Source organism: Octodon degus, unplaced genomic scaffold, assembly GCF_000260255.1.
Source record: "Octodon degus isolate 3935 unplaced genomic scaffold, OctDeg1.0 scaffold00005, whole genome shotgun sequence".
Classification (NCBI taxonomy): domain Eukaryota; kingdom Metazoa; phylum Chordata; class Mammalia; order Rodentia; family Octodontidae; genus Octodon; species Octodon degus.
Genome location: NW_004524581.1, coordinates 7,693,357 through 7,706,599, shown reverse-complemented (window position 1 = coordinate 7,706,599; position 13,243 = coordinate 7,693,357).

Here is a 13,243-nt window from a genome sequence, read left to right as displayed (position 1 = left end):
CAGAGATGGGTGTTCCATTGCTGTAAGAGAATCTGTATTTGGAGGAATCTTTAAAGGGTCTTTTTATACTTGATGCCAGTATAAATATTCTAGGTACTTGTATGCAGCAAAATAATCCAATATAGTCCAATAGTCCATAATAGTAGTAAATTACCAGCACAACTGGCAATTGTCTGAAATTGTTGATGAGGCTTTTAAAGCTCAGCATATTAATATAACTTTACTTTTAATACCTCGTGGTTACACTTTTCTGCTGGATGGTTAAGACCAAGTTAAAGCAAGACCTATCTGACTAAAAATGTAACTTTTGCTGTCTGATAAGGTCATTCAAATCCCCTTAGGATTTACCCTGGAACCAGGTAGAGAACCTTGTGGATATTCTGACAGTGTCAGCCATCTGGATGAGTCATGGATATTGCTTGACCAATTTGCTCTTTGTGAAGCTGAGAGAAGTTTTCCTTCTAGGTGACTCTCCTTAGGCACACTCTGCATTGTTGATCACTTTCCTCTGTGGACTCATAATCTCCTTGATCAGAAAATTTGGGACGCTATTGAGTTACAGGATGTCATAGCACAGGTTCTCTTATGTCCTGATTCCTCACTGACTTTGAAGGAATAGGGCTAAAATATTGGCTATCCTTTTAGCCCATCTATTTCTCTAATTTTTGATCTGCAAACTAAAATGGAAAATTCTGAGGAAATGAATAAATTTCTAGATATATTTGAACCACCAAAGCTGAATCAAGAAGACAAAAAGATTACTGCATAAGCCAATAACAGTCAGTGAAATTGACGAAACAATAAAATAAAGAAAATCTACTAACTAAGAAAAATCCAGGTCGCAACAGATTCATTGCTGAATTCTGTAAGAACTTTAGAGAAGATTTAATACTGATACTCTTCAAACTCTCTAATAAAATTAAAAAGGAAGCATTACTCTCACAGTCATTCCTGAAAGCAAATACTACCCTGCTTCTAAGACCAGAAAGGAAACCAACCAAAAAGGGAAATATTGGCCAATGTTTTAATGAACACAGATGCAAAAATCCTCAATGAGATACTGGCAAAAATAATTCAACAAAACATCAAAAAATCATATATAAGGGCTAAGTAGGATTTATTCCAGGAATACAGGATGCTTAAACATATGCATATCAATAAATGGAATGTACCACATGAACAACAGTGAACACAATCATTTCAATAATTGCAGAGAAAATATTTGAAAAAGTCCAACATCTTTTTATGATAAAGACACTGAATAAAATAGGAAGACAGAACATTTATCTCAAGTCATTTATAACAAACCAACCAACATCATACTTAATGAAATGTAGCTGAAAGCTTTCTCTGTAAAATCAGGAACAAGGCAAGGATGTCTGCTATTAATTCTGTTTAATATAGTTCTCAAAATATTACCTGTAGCAATAAGACAAGGTAAAAAATAGAGGTGATAGGGATAGGTAAGTAAAAAGTTAAATTATCATTATTTGATGATGACATGATTCTTTACATAGAAAATCCCAAAATTCTACTAAAAGAGCCCTAGAGCTAACATCCAAATTCAGCAGTATAGCAGATGAATAGTCAATACTAAAAAATTAATATTTTTTCCTGCATACAAATAACAAACTCTCTGAGAGTGAAATTAGGAAAACAATACTTGTAACAATAAGCATGAAAAAATAAAATACCTAGGAATTGGCCCAACCAAAGAAGTAAAAGACCTCCACACTGAACACTGCAGTACTCCATAAAAGGAAATTAAAGAGACTCCTAGAAATAATGACAAACTCACTAATTTATATTGGGACATGAAAGCAAAGATTATTTTTTCTTTCCACCATTTAAAAATATTAATTAAGTTCCTTTGTATAATTCAGGTATATACAATGATTGCATTCATCATAGGAATTTTGTATCTGTACATAACAGACCTTGATTTGTTGATTTTTCTTCTTGCTTTAATCCCTCTTTCTGTCCTTATTTATAAAACTTTGTTTCCATTTTACCCTTCGTCATTTTTCCCTTTTCCTTTCCTTGGCTCCTTCCACTTCTTAATTTCTCTTTCTTTTGAACAACTTTTTAAACATTTCACCATTTCTTTTGTACAATTTGACTCTTACTTATACTGTCAGTTTCTCACACCAGAGAGGCAATGCAATATTTACACTTTATTATTACAGTTTATTTCACTTAAGAGTATGGTCTCTAGGTCCATCCATTTAGCGATATATCTCCCAAGTTAATCCTTACTTGTGGAAGAGTAGTACTCCAGTCGCACACCTTTTTATCCATTCATTGGTTGACAGGAATTTGGGTTGCTTCTAAGACTTAGCTATTACAAATTGCATTGCTGTAAACACAGGTCCATATATATTGCTGTAGTATGATGTATTTAAAATTTTTTGGGAAATGCCCAGAAGGGAAATAGATGGGTTAAATGAGACATTTTGTCCTAGAGTTGTGAGGAATTGCCACACTGATTTGCATAGTCCCAGGAATACAGAGAGGGTTCAACATATGCAAATTAATAAATGTAATACACCTTCTCAACAAAACCAAAGACAAAAATCACAAGACCATCTCAATAGATGCAGAAATAGTTTCTGACAAAATCCAGTGCTGACTCATGACAAAAATACCTACAGAAAATTGTAATATATGCTCTTTATCTCAATCTGATAAAAGCCATTTATGACAAACAGTCAACATCCTACTACATGGACAAACCTGAAAGCTTTTAGTCTAAAATCAGGGGAACCAAGAAGACAGGGGACCAGGAAGATGCTTGCCTGGCAAGCACAAGGCCCTGAGTTTAATCCCCCATACCACAAACAAACAAAGAAACAAACAAAAGATACAACTTTAAAAAATCAGAAAAAAGTCCAGAATACCCATTATCACAAGCCTTATTCAATATAGTTCTGGGAATGTTAGCCAGAGTAATTAGCCAAGAGAGAGAAATAAAAGGAATAAGAATAGAAAAGGAAGAATATAGTTACATTATTTGTAGATGACATTGTACTCTATCTAGAAGACCCTGAGAATACCACCAAAGGATTTACAGATTTAATAACCAAATTCAATTATGTAGGGGGACACCAAGTCAGCACTCAAAAATCAATAGCATCTCTGTAAACAAATAACAAACTCATAGAGGAATAAATCAGAGGAACAAAACCTTTCACAGTAGTATCAAAAAGCTGAAACACTTAAGAACTGATTTAACAAAGGAAATAAAAATTCTCTACATTTAAAACTACAGTATTCTGAAAAAGGAAATTGAAAGGATATCAGAAAATGGAAATATATTCCCTGCTCTTGTGTAAGAAAGCCAATGTAGTGAAAATAGCCATACTCTCAAAACTGTTGTACAGATTTAATGCACTCCCAATCAAAATACCTTTAACATACCTCACAGAATTAGAGCAAACAACACTAAGATTCATTTGGAACCAGAAGAGACCTGATTTGAAGTTATACTACAGAGCCACTGTGATAAAAAGAGCATGAAATTGGCAAAAACAAAAACAAAAGCGAACCCAAAACAAAACAAAACAAAAGACCAGAGAATCAATGATACAGATTAGAAGATTCAGAATCAACTCCAAACATACTCAGCATCCTTATCTTTGACAAGGGGGCCAAATTTATTCACTGGAATCAAGATAGCCTTTTTACTAACAGGTGCTGGAAAAACAGGCTTGTTACATAGGTCTTGCTTTATCTTGGTTTTAACCATCCAGCAAAAAAGTATAAAAATGAAGTATAAGAAGTAAAGCCATGTTGCTATGTTGAGCTGTAGGGGACTCAGCTCAACCACTTCTGACATTGCCAGTCAAGTGGAAGACCCAATACTACTATGGATTACTGGACTATTTTGGAACATTTTGCTGAGTTCACAAACCTACAATATTTAAGTGAAGGAACTAAACCAAAAAAGGGGATACAGATGAATGACTATTATGTATCTGTGTATTCAAAATGATTAGGATAGATATACAGCTACATTCTCTTAATTCAATGAATAGAGGGATTTGTTCTAATAGTGTTTGTAAATAGGATATCATGTCTGCATCTTGTACAACAAATAACCACTAGGAAGACAGTATGCAATGTGTTAGTTATTGGAACTGTCCTACCAATTTGATTTGAAACTGTCTCATTGCTATTTATTTCTCAATAAAATTATGGAATAAAAAGATAGTCTTTTTACTAACAGATGCTAGAAAACCAGGCTTTTCACATACTGAAGACCGAAACTAGACCTATCGTCTTACATTAAATTAAAATAAAATGGATCAAATATTTAGTTATTAAAGCAGAAATTCTAAATCTGCTGAGAGACTAGGTAGAACTCTTGAAGACATAGGAGTAGGGAAAGACTATTAACAAAACCCTAGGCACATGGGAAATCTTACAAAGAATCAACAACTGAGATTTCATCTTATTAAAAAGTTTTGAGGGCCGGCCAGATAGCTCAGGAGACTAAAGAGCCTGCATGGGCAGGCCCAGTGACTGGGGTTTGATCCCCTGTGTGCCATGCTAACCCAGCCCCCAGGGCATGCTGAGACAGCGAATGAGACTGGGTGTGGTGGCACATGCCTCTAATCTCAGCACTTGGAAGGCTGAAAACAGGAGGATCACGCCGAGTCCCATCTGTGTAGTGAGACCCTGGAGACCATGTACTAAATACATTAAAAAAAGTTTTGCATAGCAAAATAAATAGGCATAATGAAGAGACACCACATAGAATATTTTGTCAGCACCTCAAAGGACTAATGTCTAGATTATATAAAAAATTGAAAAATATCAGAACCCCCTATTTAAAGCCCTAATTATTAAATGGGCATCTGATATGATATGTACTTCCAAGATGGAGAAATTTTAATGGTGAATAAATATATGAAAGAATATTCAACATCACTGGTCATTCAAGAGATGCAAATTAAAACAACACAGAGATTCCATCACTCCAAAAAGAATTTTTTTTTCCAAGAAATCAACCAATTACAGACATTGGAGGAGTTTTGGGGACAAAGGGACCTTTTTCAGTGTTGGTAGGAGTGCGGACTGGTGCAATCACTGTAGAAATCAATATGGAAACTTCTCAAAAACTTAGACTAGAGATACTATTTGACCCAGCTATTCTTTCTCTTGGTATCTTTCAGAAAGAATTTAAAAACATCATTTCACAGTGATATATGCAAAAGCATGTTTATAGCAACACAACTTGTAATAGCTAAAGATTGAAAACAGCCCAAATTCTTATCAACAAATAAACAAAGAAAATGTGATTTTTTTTAAAAAAAGATAATGGTGTACTACTCAGTCATAAAGAAGGATGAACTTGAGATATTTCTTAAGTAAATGGGTAATACTCTAGACCATACTCTTAAGTGAAATAAAAGACACACATGTGTAAATATCACATTCTCTGTGTATGAAACCAAACATGTAAATAAAGACCAAAATGTATAACAGATAGGAAACTGGAAGAAAATGTTCAAATGGGGAGGGATACTAGGGAGGAGGGAGGTGGAAGGGAAGGAAGAGAAAAGAAAGAAAAAATGGAAACAGTGTAATTGAGGTAGAAAAGAGGAGGACAATGGGGAGAAGGCAGAATCAAGGTATGTCATGTACAGGCACAAATTCCCTGTGATGGATGTGATCATTATTTATAATATGTGCCAATAAAATTAAACTAAGGAGAGAATAAAAATTATTTAGTATATGCAATAATAAATCTCTCTATCTATGTATGTATCTATGTATGTATCTATGTATGTATCTATGTATCTATCTAACTATCTATCTATATCTTCTAAATTATTTGAAAAGTGACATTAAAGGTCTGATTTCAGCAAGAAAACCAAGAGAGGGTCAGTATCAGTAAACTCCATGCTCTTACCTGTGGGACATCACTGTGACAATTTTGTGAAGTGGCCCTTCTTTTCCTTCTGCTCTTTCATTTTCTATTAAGTGAAAGTCTGAAAGAGATGTAGAAATTGTATACTTCCTAGAGTAGGTAGTACAATTTTTGAATATAGGAATGTTCTACATTGTAATGGTTTATATTATTTAACACTGATAAATTTTATATTTTAGAATAGAAATCCATTATAATATATCATACTTATATTTGCATTGGGAAGTAATTATAATTACTAACATTTACTCAGTGTAAACATGCCTATTTACATGCCTATTCTGTTCTGATCACCTTACATGTATTAATTTACATAATCCTTTTAAGAATTCTATGAAATAATTATTACTTAATGATTACTTTTGTAGCCTCAGATGTGAAAAATGAGCACAGATAAATTAAAAGCTATTTTAATGCCACAAAGCTGGCAAGGAATGGAGTCTAGGTTCAAACCCAAATAATCTGACTGTCATTTTAACCACCAGGGTGTAATACCTCTCTGAGTGTATTTTGATACATCTGCTAAAAAAAGTAACTAAACAAAAAGCAAATACAATTTAGTTCTTATCAACAAATCATCCCATAATTATTGTGCTCTTAAGAAAGTTTCATGTAAATTGTGGCATAATATATTTTAAGGATTTCTATTGCATTTCATTAGCTTATTTAGATACTTTGAACATCTTCCAAAAGAGAAGTTATTCCATTTGTATTTCAACTAAAGTGAGAAAATTGCCAAAATAATATACTTAATTATAGTTTTAAACTTTATGTTAAGTTTAGCCTTATGGTCCAGTATGGAAGTGCTGTGGCCAATTTTACATCATCTAAACAGTTGTTCTTGGCATCTGTAGTTTTTTTTTCAAACGTCATTAAGAGATGGGCTTGATCCTGTTGCATTTCTGTCTGGCTTGTTGCTTGTTTTTGCTGCTGTTCTCATTCACACCTGAGTGAAGTTCTGGCAGCATAATCTTCTGATGACCCCTTTTTCTCAGCTCTGGAATGGGGTGAGGGTGGGTGTACATGGGGGAGTTGGCAAGGGCAAATAAGGCAGGCTGTGTAGGGCAATCCTGTTGTCATAGTCCTGTCTCTGAACTTAGAATCTTGGTTCTGTGCCTGGTTGATTTGGTTAAAATGCGGTATGTTTTAAATCATAAATTGCTTCTGGTATGATTTTAACTGTAATCATGTGTATGAGCTTCTTGGATAAGTTTTTCTTAAATTTTTGACAGACTCATCTCTGTACACTTGTGACTCTTTAGTTTTGCTTCTTGTAGCTCAATGAGGAATGAAAGGGTTCATTTATAACTCGTTCTTGTAGTTCAATAAATGAGAACTACTTTGCAGGGACATACATTTATTTGAAATTTTTAAAAAGGTGTTGTTTTTTATATGCTACTTCAAGGATGGCCCATTGCTGAAAAGTATATTGTAGAGAGTCCAGGATAAAGTGTTCTAGAAAGCAAGGACAGGATAACCCTCTAAGCCTAGGTCTGGTGGCACAAGCCTGCATTCCAGCGCTGAGGAGGCCAAGGCAGGAAGATCACCAGCAGTTCAAGCCTGGCCAGGGCTACACTGAGTGGAAGGCCAGTCTGAATTACAGAGTGAGACCTTGTCTCAAGACAAAACAAAACAAAATAGCCCTCTTCATTCTGATTGTATTATAATTACTGAGATGGTAGTGTGCTGTCACTAAGTAGCATCAAGGTTAAATGACCTTTAATCTCTCCCAACTCAAACATCCATATTATGAGTATTTTTACATTTTGTTTGCCAGAAGATGAGCCTCTGCTTTATCTGATCTGGCTGATGCTACCTGATTTTTAGTGTCCTTGCATCGGCTCTCTGGTTTCCTGGGCTGGCACCTAACATCGTTTCAGCAGAATGGAAGTGTGAATTGTTTGAGCTCTCATGAGACGCTGTTTTGATGGATTCCAAAGGAGAGAAAGACAGGAAGTGTTGGTTATCAGAGGTGTTGGTAGCTGCATTTGATAGCAGTGTGATTATCATGAACTTCTATAGAATTTATGTAGGCAAAAGATTGTTCTGGGAGAAGAAAAGAAATATTGTTTATGTATCTCATTTCTGATGAAAGATTGCCTGTCATACCATCTAACATTGCCATTTGAATCATAGATTTTTTTTTTTCAGTCCCGGGGATTGAACTCAGGACCTTGTGCTTGCCAGGCAACTGCTTATTCTACTGAGCTGTCTCCCTGGCCTCTGAATCAAAGATTTTTGGTGTTTGAATGTTTTAATAAACATTCTCATGAGCTACAGTAGAGGAGCTAAGAAATAAGTGTCTGCTTTACAATGCCTTTGATTTTTGTGTTTTCACTGAGTTAGTGGCCAAATGGCTAGCACACCATTGCATGGCTAAAATGGCTCTGGAATGCTCAGGCATTGTAATACAGTCTAGCACACAGGGCATGATGAATACATAAGGGACAGATTCCTCTTTCGCCTTGGAAGTCGCATATGATTGTTCTGCTTAAATTCTTCAAATTTTCGATATATGCCTCAGCCAGCAGCAGGGATAAAAGGAAAATATGTGTGTGTGTGTGTGTGTGTGTGTGTGTGTGTGTGTGTGTGTTTTAAGAGTGGTTGTCTATTTAGATAGAATTAATTTGTTTTCCTTATGTGAGGGAGAGGGACATTTGGAGATGAACTCATCTCTGGCATATCTGCATAAAGTTTTGGGATAAGTAGTCTCCAGGTTTTTTCAGCGGCTTATGAAACTCTCAAATTACTCAACATTCCTAACCTGTGCTGGGGGTTAGGGGTAGGGGATGGAGGAAGGGAATCCAGATAGAGACACATTGCTTTAACAATGGTTAGTTTTTTCAGTTTCACTAGAATGATACTTGGATGTCTCAAGAAACAAAAATTCAGCTGAAATTCAACATTTCTTCTATATAAGTCAATAATGTTGTTGAATCTTGTACATTTGGAAGATAAAACAATCCATTAAATAGTTTTAATTGTACTATAAAAAATAAACCAGTAGTTTTTGCTTATGTAAAAACTTGAAGACTGAATGCTAAGCTAAAATTTAGTTTTGAAAAACTAACTTGTGACTCAAAATTTTAGAAAAATGATTTCTCTCTTTGTAATAAATAAGGACAATAACAAATTGTAGCACATGAATATAAAAGAGCTCTACCTTATGGGAGCCCTTTCAACATCACATCTATTTTGTAATAAAAAATTCAGATAAAGTAGAGAATAATTAATCATAAACTACATTACTATGAAACAAAAGTCTATACTTTTTGAGAAGTTATATAAAAAAGTGAAGAAAATATTAATGTAATCTATAATGGGAATGTAGCTTCCTTTTTTTTTTGGAGATTTAAGACCTTCTAGGCAGTCACTTTAGGGAAATGGATGGTGAAATTTTAAAAGCTAGAGAATAAATTGATGGCCTGGTAATTTTCTGAGAGTACTACTCAAGCAGGAGCTTTATCTTAAAAGATTATTGTGAAATGTGTGGAACCTGTAGGCTACTTGATGATTTAACCATTGAACTGTGCATTTACTGTTCATATTATGCAAAGATGTTCCTTCCACTGGCCTCAGCATGGTGACAACATTGCATTACTCACCCTCTGTTGCAGTATTGGAGTGATACCCAGGATGGGGGTTTGCTTAGGATTATTCCACAGGTTCTCAGCGTCCTTGGAAGGTTGAAGGAAGATCCTTTAAATCTCATCCAAGACCATTTCATTCTTAAAAAAATTGAGAAACAAATAACAATGAGACAGTTTCAAAACTGATTAGTAGGACAGTTTCAATAATTAATACATTGCTTATTGTTGTCTTTGTAGTAGTTATTCATAGTACAAGATGCAGACATGATATCCTGTCCAAACACCATTAGTACAAATCTTTCTTCTCATTGAATTAAGAGAAAGTAGCTGTATATCTATCCTATTTTGTGTTTACCGATATAAAATGGTCCTTCAAAAGGGTACAAATTTTGTATCGGTATATACAAAATAGTTAGGATAGATATACAGCTCCATTCTCTTAACTCAATGAATACAGAAGTTTGTTCTAATAGTGTTTGAGACAGGATATCATGTCTGCATCTTGTACAATGAATAACCACTAAGATAACAATATACAGTGTATTAGTTATTGAAAATGTGCCAGTAATCAGTTGTGAAACTGTCTCACTGATATTTGTTTCTCAACAAAATTATTAAAAAACAAAACAGAACAAAATAGTCTTTCATTTGTATCCCTTTTATCTAGTTTTGTCAGAGATGGGTATTTCATTGTCATTTAAATATAGCAGGTACATGAATTCAGTAAAATAATCCAATATAGTCCAGCAGTCCATAATAGCAGTGGCTTATCCATAGGACTGACAATATCAGAAGTTGTTGACTTAAGCCCTTTTACAGCTCAGCATAGTAATATGGCTTCACTTTTCATACCTCGTTATTATACTTTTCTGCTGGATGGTTAAGACCAAGCTAAAGCAAGACCTATATAACAAGAAATGTAACTTCTGTATCTGACAAGGTCAGTCAAATCCCCTCAGGATTTAGCCTGAAACCCTGTACTACAGTTTGTAGATCCTTTGTCAGTGTCAGCCATGTGGATGAGTCATGGCCATTGCTTGACTAATGTGCTCTCTGTGGAAGCCTGAGAGAATGTTTTCTCTCCATGTGACTCTCCTTAGGCATACTCTACATCATTGATCACTTTCCTCTGTGGCCCCATAAGGAGCACTTCATTTTACCAGGCCCATCCAGCTTTTAGGTGAAGTGCAAATTCCACAGCCATAGGAGAAAATGCAGACTCCTTAGATGTGGTGTATTGTCCTGACAATACTATGCCCAGTGCATTAGAATGATGTAACACTGTCATACTTTAAAGTGCAGCCTATTTTTTTCTTTCAATTATATATTTTATTCAAAAGAATAAATCTTACTATTTACCCTATATCTTTGTTAGTGAATTTCAGCTCAGAGCAAAGATACTTTTCTTTTCCCTTTTTAGGATGTTTGTATCATTTGCTGAGTCTTAACTATGTGTGAGATATGATTAAAAATAATAATATTGGTAGGTAACAAGTTTTATTCCAGTTTTCAGATGGAAAGTTGAAACTCAGTAAAATTATACAACTTCCCCAATTAGGAAATTAGAAAGTTTGACTTTGCATCTAGGTATTTCTAATGTTATGGACCATATAGTTATTAGAAATGAGCACCTTTGGGTTAAATGGCACTTTAGAAGACTACATGTAACCTGTTTTGAAACTGTCTCATTTCTATTTGTTTCTCAATAAAATTAATTAAAAAAGGAAAGATTTACATATGAGAACATACTCAAGTTTCATACTTAACAAGATGTCTTCTGAGGAGGAAATTTTATTCTATTTTTAAAATTTGTTTCTAATTATAGTATTTCTACAAGAAATTGGCTAAAGTTTCCATGGTATTATATTCTGCCCTATTGTCCACATAGATACAGTTTTCTTCCAATTCCTGTAGTCTAAATAATGTTTTAAAGATGAAATCTCTCTTTAGATAGCTTTAGACTAAGACAAATGCAGGGGAGGATTTCAGTGATTTTTCAAGCTCCCCCTTCTGCACATGTGGAGCTCTCCAGTAGTGTAGCACCACCGAGTGACGCATGGAGAAGGGGACCAAACCCAACGTGGACTCTGACTGTGGAACAAAACAAAACTCTCCTCATTTAAGTCCACTGAGAGAGATGAAACACTGGGGTTAGCTAATCCTGAAGAAGAACACATTGGAAGACTGACACTACTTAATCTCAAGGCTTATGCTAAAGCTACTATGAGCAAATCAGTGCAGTATTGTGAAAGAACACACAAGTCTATCAATGGAACTGAGAAAGAGTGCAGCAACAGACCCACATCTATACAGAAAATTGGTTCTTGGGAACCAACAAAAGGTATGTAATGGAGCAAGCATACTCTTTACAATAAAGACTCTCTCTCTCTCTCTCTCTCTCTCTCTCTCTCTCTCTCTCTCTCTCTCTCTCTCTCCCCCCTCCCTTCTCTTTCCATCTCCATCAACTAAATCTAATACCCCTTACCAATCAAATTGTACCATACCTAGGTGTAAAATTAAAAACTATAAAACTCCTAAGAATAGGGAAAAATCTAGATAACCTGAAGTATGGTAATTACTTTTCAATGAAGGAATGGATGAACTGGACTTTGATAACATTAAAGTTTTGCTTCTGTGAAAGATAATGTCAAGAGACTAAAGAAACACATCAGTCTAGCTAAATAATTTCGAAAGGAAAATTTGATGAACTAATATTATCTGAAATACATGAAGAACTCATAAAACTCAGTAAGAAAAGAAGTGACCTTTTTTTTAAAAAAAAAAATGTGTCAAAGACTTTGATGTTTCATCAAAGAAAACATATGAAAGATATATGAAAATGTTTGGCAGGGCCAGTGAGATAGCTCAGTGGACTAAGCACCTGCTTAGTGAAAGTAAATTTATTATTACTTTTACTTATTGATGTAAATTTCTTTGAAAACACTGCATTTGCCAGCCCCACCCCTGGGCAAGCTGAGCAGGTCCCTGAAACCGTACATGGTAGTGCATGTCTGTAATCCCAGCACTGGGGAGGCTGAAAACAGGGGGATAACTAAGGTCCAAGCTGTGTAGTGAGATCCTGTACCAAACACACATAAAAAAGAAAGTATTTGGCAAATAATTATATGAAAGATGCTCCAGATTGTAAGTTTGGAAAGAAATACAAGTTCAAAGAACCTTAAGGTACCACTGAACACCTAGTGTTAGAATAATCCGATCTTGAAACACAGACTATGTCAAATACTGGAGAGGACATGAGACAGCAAAGATTCCAAAATGCCATGGAGACATTGCGTGATAGTTTGGTAGCTTCCGATAAGATTAAATATATTCTTATCATATAGTCCAACAGTTATACTCTTGCCTGTTTGACCAAATTGTGTACAAGCAAACAAGCCTGTATACAAATATGTATAGAGCTAAAACTTGGAAGCAATGAAGGTGCTTTTCAGTAAATGAAAAGACAAGTAAATTCTGACACATCTAAAAGATAGAAAATTATTCAGTGCTAAAAAGACATGAAGTATCAGTTGATTAAAAAACAGAAAAACCTTAAATGCATATTACTAAGTAAATGTATTTATGACGGAAGTCAATCTGGAATGTCTATATCTGTATAATTCTAAATTTATGACGTTCTTGAAAAGGCAAAACTCTAGAGACAGTAAAAAAGTCAGTGATTGCTAGAGACAGGGACAGGAGAACTCCATGCAGAGAGCTT